We start from the raw sequence: 6,426 nt of genomic DNA, 5'->3' as shown, positions 1-6,426 counted from the left end.
TTTGCTGTTTTATTGACAAAGTTATTGATGAAAGAAAACTCCCTGGAAAAAAAAAAAAAAGAAAAGAAAAGAAAAGAAAGAAAACTCCCTGCCCAGATGCATTCTTCGGTTTTAAATAGGCTTCATGGGTGAATATTACTTTTGAACAATTAACCATCTTGGTAACAAAAGCATTTCCAGAGCAGCAGTGATCACAGTCTATTGATGCTAACATCTCCAATATCTCTGAAATAATCTTTTCTCTAGCTTAAAGATAACAGCTTTTTGTTTTTATTTTTGCATGAGAGACTCCACATTTAGTTGATAGTATAGCTTTCTTTGGTTAATTGATTTTGCCACTCCTCTCCAAACAAACAAAAATAATAAATAAACAAGCCCACCTCAAACACACACCAAAAAGAAGTTAGACCATGAAAGAAGAAGAGCATTTTGACCTGCAGATATGGTGGGTGTGGTGGTTGTGGTGGTGTGCATGGATGTACATGTAACAGAGTGAAGTGCAAATAAGAAGTAAAAAAAAGCTGTTTTTCTAAGAGCAGATGATGATGGCTTGTGTAGCCATTGACAAGGTTAGAATTTGAGATCTTTCTGGAAAGAAAAAGGAGCTGCTAAAACAGCTGGATGACCTAAAGTTGGAGTAGTACCAGCTGCATGTCACCAAACTGGCAGGCATTATGGCATCCAAGTTCCCCAAAGATTTAAGTTGTTTGCAAATCCATTGCCTGCATTCTCACCATTATTAATCAGACTCAGAAAGATGAACCTCAGAAAATTCTACAAGGGCAAGAAGTACAAGATTCTGGATCTTCAGCCCAAGAAAACACATGCCATGCAAGCATGGGAAAAGCTGAAGACCAAGAAGCAGCAGCAGAAGTAAGAGTTGTACCCAGTGCAGAACTCTGTGGTCAAGTCCTAAGTATCATGGCATCAAGAAACACAAGCAAAAGGGGGGGGGGAGTGGGGGGGAGTAAAATATAAGTGAAATGGCACAGGAAACAAGGACAGAAAAATTATTGTCCTTTTGTTTGTTATAGTTCTTCACTGTCTATAGTCTGTTCAGTCTAGAGATTTTCCTTGTAGGGAGGTCCTGTATTTCTCCATTCATCAGCGCTATGGGAATCAAAAGATTCTATAAAAGGTATTCTAATTGCACATCAAACCAAGACAGTGCTTGCTTTCCAAACTTGAAGAGAATATTTTAGATCCCTGTTTTACTTGGAAAGTTTGTATTTTCCATTTATGTAATAGGTTATGTAAATCATTTTAATGAAACTAAAAGTACCAGTTGAATACTGTGGCAGTGTTCCTTTAAAAAAATGTTCTTGTGGAGTCAAAAAGAACTGGATAATTAAAATTCCTTGCAGAGTTTAGTTCCTTGACCTTTCATTAGTTTCAGCATTATAAATTGCCATTTGTTTGCAGCCTAATTTGATTATTAGCACCTCTGAGCTAACAGCACACATTCTAAAGAGGGGACTCTGCATGACTCAGATGCACGCTGCTGCTGTATACCCAAGATGGAAAATTGAGGAGCAGATTGCCTTGCTCCTGTGTGTTCATGAGTTAGTTATACTAAAGTGGTTAAACAAAGGGAAAACAGTCCTCTCCAACATCTGCAGCTATGAATTTCATAAAAGAAACTCAAAAGTATGACTAGTTCATTCTAGAAGCAATTTTATGAGGTGTCATGGAGGGAGGAAGAGAAAGAAAGAATTTTGGTTCCTACAGTTTTATCATTAAGAAAAAAAATGGTGTATTGTATCACCTTTTGTCACCCTGCAGAGTTAAATAACTGAATTACTTCCTGAAGGTATTTCAACAAATGCAGAAACTTAGAGCTGGGGACTACATGACATTCATTCTTTATCTCTCTGGGTAGGTACTCTGGTCTCAACATTTTAATTAATTCCTTGATATTGCTACTAGGAATCTTAGCAATTGTAATCAGGTTTCTTGCCAAAGCCAATGTCTGTAAAACAACCCAACTTCTGTTTTTTTAAATGAGCAAGCTAAATCAGAGTTGTGAGAAAGCAGAAAAACATGACAATAAGAATATAGAATTGAAACACTCCCCAACCTCTGTGTTTGCCAAATATAAGCAGTTGAAATAGCTGCACCCATTGTTTCCATTACACTCCAGAAGGTCATATGTGGCAAGTGTAAGTCTTCAACTAGCCCAAGTTTGAGATCATGGAAGAGGATTAATTAAGTCAGAATTTTAGTTTGAAAAATGTAAGAAAACATAATAATAATCACAGTAATAACACAGTAGATTCTCTCAGTGAAATTCCACTTAATCAGCTTGCTAGGTTAATTGACACACAGTAAGACCCAGTGACCAATGGCACACTAACTGTCTGTTAACTGTCTGTGTGTTTAGAAGTGTCTAGTTTGGGGGCACCTGGGTGGCTCAGTGGGTTAAGCCGCTGCCTTCGGCTCAGGTCATGATCTCGGGGTCCTGGGATTGAGTCCCGCGTCGGGCTCTCTGCTCAGCAGGGAGCCTGCTTCCTCCTCTCTCTCTCTCTCTCTCTCTGCCTGCCTCTCTGCCTACTTGTGATCTCTCTCTGTCAAATAAATAATAAAATCTTTAAAAAAAAAAAGAAAAAAAAAGAAGTGTCTAGTTTGCCCAGATACTTAAACCATTTGTGTTGTACACTTAGTGAAAGTTAGTTGGTTTTGTTCCAAATCTATTTATGCCAGTTGTATATAATGATGTGATTATATGATTTAGTTATTATGTAAACTGATGAAATATGAATTCAAAGTTAGTTGTTGCTTCAGTGAAATCTAGATTGAATGCCTTTGAAAGGCTTAGAAAAGGCAGGGTGTCAAAAAACGAATCTGTCAAATTAGGTGTAGATAAGAGAAAAATAAAAGATGGGGGAAATTATAATAATTAAGAAATTTTACATTCAGATTGTTTCACGTTTTCTTTTTTTTTTTTAAGATTTTTATTTATTTATTTGACAGACAGAGATCACAAGTAGGCAGAGAGGCAGACAGAGAGAAGAAGAAGCAGGCCCCCTGCCGAGCAAAGAGCCAGATGAGAAGCTTGAAGCTGGGCTCAATGTGGGGCTTGATCCGGATCATGACCTGAGCCAAAGGCAGAGGCTTTAACCCACTGAGCCACCCAGGTGCCCCTCTTTTTTATTTTATGGAAAATTCCAAACATATCTAAAATTAGAATCTAATATAATTAGAATGATATCCTCATTATCCAACTTCAACAATTACCCATGCATGTCCAATCTTGTTTCAGCTATATCCCAGTTACTCCTCGATCATAATTATTTCAAAATAAATCTCATACTTTGTCACTTTCTCTTATAAGTCTGTTTAAGCTTTTATTCTACTTTAAAGGAACTGAACTGGAGATTATTATGGATGTTGTTTGTGCAAGCAAGATAATGCAAAACTCCAAAAGTTGACCCATACATAAGGAAAAAGCTAGAGGACAGAAAAACAAACAAACAAACCATGGAATCCATATATTAGGTTCTAAAAGGGAGAGGTTATCCACTAATCAATCTCTTATCAAAAATATTTGTTAAGATATTTAAGGTATACAACGTATTTTAATGATTGCTTCAATCACTTTGTTTGACTAACCAATGAACTATTGAATCCTACTCACTGGATTTATAAAGTTTTTAGCATAAAAATGATATTGATGATGATATAATGTGATTGACATGCTGAGAATGATTTTGATGTCAAAGTTAGCCTTAAACCAATAACCGTGTAATGCCATGCTTTTCAGGCTCATTTCATTTGGAAAAAGAGAAACTCATGAATTCATGGTTTGTTTCATCTTCAAGGTCATGCTTTGAGAGCACCAAGGATGCCATGTTAATTGAGTTGTTTGCCTAAGTCCAACTTCTTTTAACATAGCCAGTCCTGTTCAGAAGAATGAAATACTTCAGCGACTTTTCATTCCATTCTCCTACCCCTAGACATGCCTGATTAGACATACCCCAAGATGCCAATCCATGAGTTAACTCATTGTTCTGTCTCAAGAATTTGAAATAAGATAAATAGATATAGTTGGAAAATGGGTAAATGATTGATTTGATTGGCTGTTTCAGCCAAATTGGGCCATATGAAAGTAGAGAAGGGAGTTGAGAGAGAGAGAGGAGGCAGAGAGACAGAGATGAGAGAGACTTTTTTAGAGACAGTGTAAACAACCATGGTTTCTGATTTAACAGGTAAATTTCCAGTTCCTAGGGTCCTTATTGTGCTTTGTTGGTTGCCCTATGATTTCCATTAGATTGTTTGTTGCAACCTTTTATGGATTTTTTTTTTTTTATTTAAGCTTGCTTGAATCAGTTCCTATGCATTGAAAACAATAGTCACTAACAGAGAAACCTCACTGTTTAAACCAAATGTAGTGCTAGGCTAAGATTTCTCATGGCAATCCTTAATGTATGTGTGTATAGGTATATGTGCACTTATGTGTATGAATATATATGTATGACTTTAATATCCACAAATATTTATGCTGTTTATAAAGCACTCATGGCTGTCCCAGGTAAGATATTTAATTCACATATAATCTTATACAAGAAGAAGGAATTAACTAGTGATAAATCCAGGCCTATGAAACAGGGCAAGGTTACACTATGTTATTCGTTTTTATTAGTATGATACTCTGTTGTTTAAAAGTTGCTTATGAGCATAAAAAAAGAGCATTTTCTGTTTTTATTCTATTTTATTTTCCATGAACCAATTCCAGGTTGGTATCAGAAAATAATGTTTTCCCAAACACTCATGTTCAACTATTGTATATATGTGACACTTACTACACATCAAGTGCTTTTGCATACTGAGTTTATTTAACTCTTTCTGGAAACTGCTCTTTACACATGAGGAAACTGAAACTCAGAGAAATCAAATGTCTTGTCCAAAGTTGTATGGCTAGTGAGTGGCAGAGTGAGGTATGCTTTCTATGGCAAGAAAGGGTGTAGCACTGAGTGTGATAGGAGAATGGAATACATAGCTTAAAATAAGGCTAAAAGGGGCATTCTTTGGTATTGGGGCTATTAGTTAGGAATATTGCTACTGAGCAAAATATCCTTTGTGTTAGACAGAACGAGGATGATCATAGCCCTATGTTCAAATTGTAAGAACACACTTTAATTCGCATGGGTTTAACTTGGGTTTAGGTTCACAAGTAAATTTGAATCTTTTCTGATTTGACCTTAGCCTCTTTCTTATCTATCTTTGCTACTTGAAATATCTGCTTTGCTTTCCTCATGTAATGTCCTGAGTGCAAATGTCAGGGAATATTTTATATTGTGAATAAGAATTATGAAGTCTCCTGTGGCAAAAATTCTGGAATGATATTCAGAAAGGCTGAAAGGCTGGTTGCAACATTTTGCAAACAGCTTTACCCAAGTATATGTAGATCCAGCAGTAGTCAGGTAAGTCTTTGCTTTTCTACATACTTTCCTGGCAGAAATTACTTCCCTTTACTGGAACTCAGTTTACCCACTTGTAAATTGAGACATTTCTTCTAAATTATTTTTATAAATACTTCCTAACTTGATAATTTTGCTTTCTATAAAATACACTTTCCAAAAGCAGTAGCTTACTGAAACAGAATTATCTTTTTCGTTTTCCTTTTAGATAGTCACTTAATTGGATAGTAATGCATTTCCTAGAAGCTGGTAAATCTAATATTTGATGGATACCAGCCTAGTTTGTACTTACATCTTATGTGGCTTCCCCTAGACATTACATAATCAGACATGACTCTTCTATACAGCTTATCTGGCTCAAGAGGTTAAGTGTGTTCATTTGTTTTTTATCAGGGCCCTTCACACACATATCTGCCAAGACTTCTAGCACTGGGAATAAGCAAGAACAGCAAAGAGGCTTAACATTCCACCTTTCTGTTCGTTCTTGGCAGAATCATTTTATTCTCTTGCAATTTTATGGGCACTGTATGGTTTTTATTGATTGACTAAAATGTATTTATTTTTGGAGTATGACAGAGAAATATCATTCTCCTTTAAAAAACTTGAGGTAATAGTCTGTTCAGTTTCTAAGGCTGCCCCTCATTCAAAAATATTTAATGTATTCATAACAGAGAATAATTATTGTCACTTAATGAAGGAAACTTCTAGAAAATTCCACATGGACAACTTTCCTTTAGGAAAGACACCATGAATTGCCCCTCAACTCTATCTTAATTATTTAGTACAGAGCTTCCCAACAAATCCATTCACTGAAGCTTTGCTCAGTCTTTGTCCTCACAAATCTACATTGAGTATTAATGACAAAATTGAAGGAGAGGTTGTGGAAAGTCAGTCAAATGTGTGCATATTTTCTTGGATCTTTTACATGGCAATAGTTCATTTTCTGAGTCTTGGGAAAAGTCAAAATAATAAGTTATTATTAATGATATCTTTATTCCACTTTTTAATA

At 35.8% G+C, this 6,426-nt stretch overlaps 1 pseudogene; it reads left to right on the top strand.

The window, feature by feature from the left end:
* Positions 1 to 545: 545 nt before the first annotated feature.
* Positions 546 to 916, top strand: LOC101684040 (annotated as a pseudogene).
* Positions 917 to 6,426: the final 5,510 nt, after the last annotated feature.

The sequence above is a fragment of the Mustela putorius genome, unplaced genomic scaffold (genome assembly GCF_011764305.1).
Source record: "Mustela putorius furo isolate JIRA1106 unplaced genomic scaffold, ASM1176430v1.1 tig00003838_pilon_pilon_pilon, whole genome shotgun sequence".
In the NCBI taxonomy this organism is placed as follows: domain Eukaryota; kingdom Metazoa; phylum Chordata; class Mammalia; order Carnivora; family Mustelidae; genus Mustela; species Mustela putorius.
The sequence above is the reverse complement of the archived record's forward strand: the minus strand, read 5'-3'. Positions and strand labels throughout refer to the sequence as shown.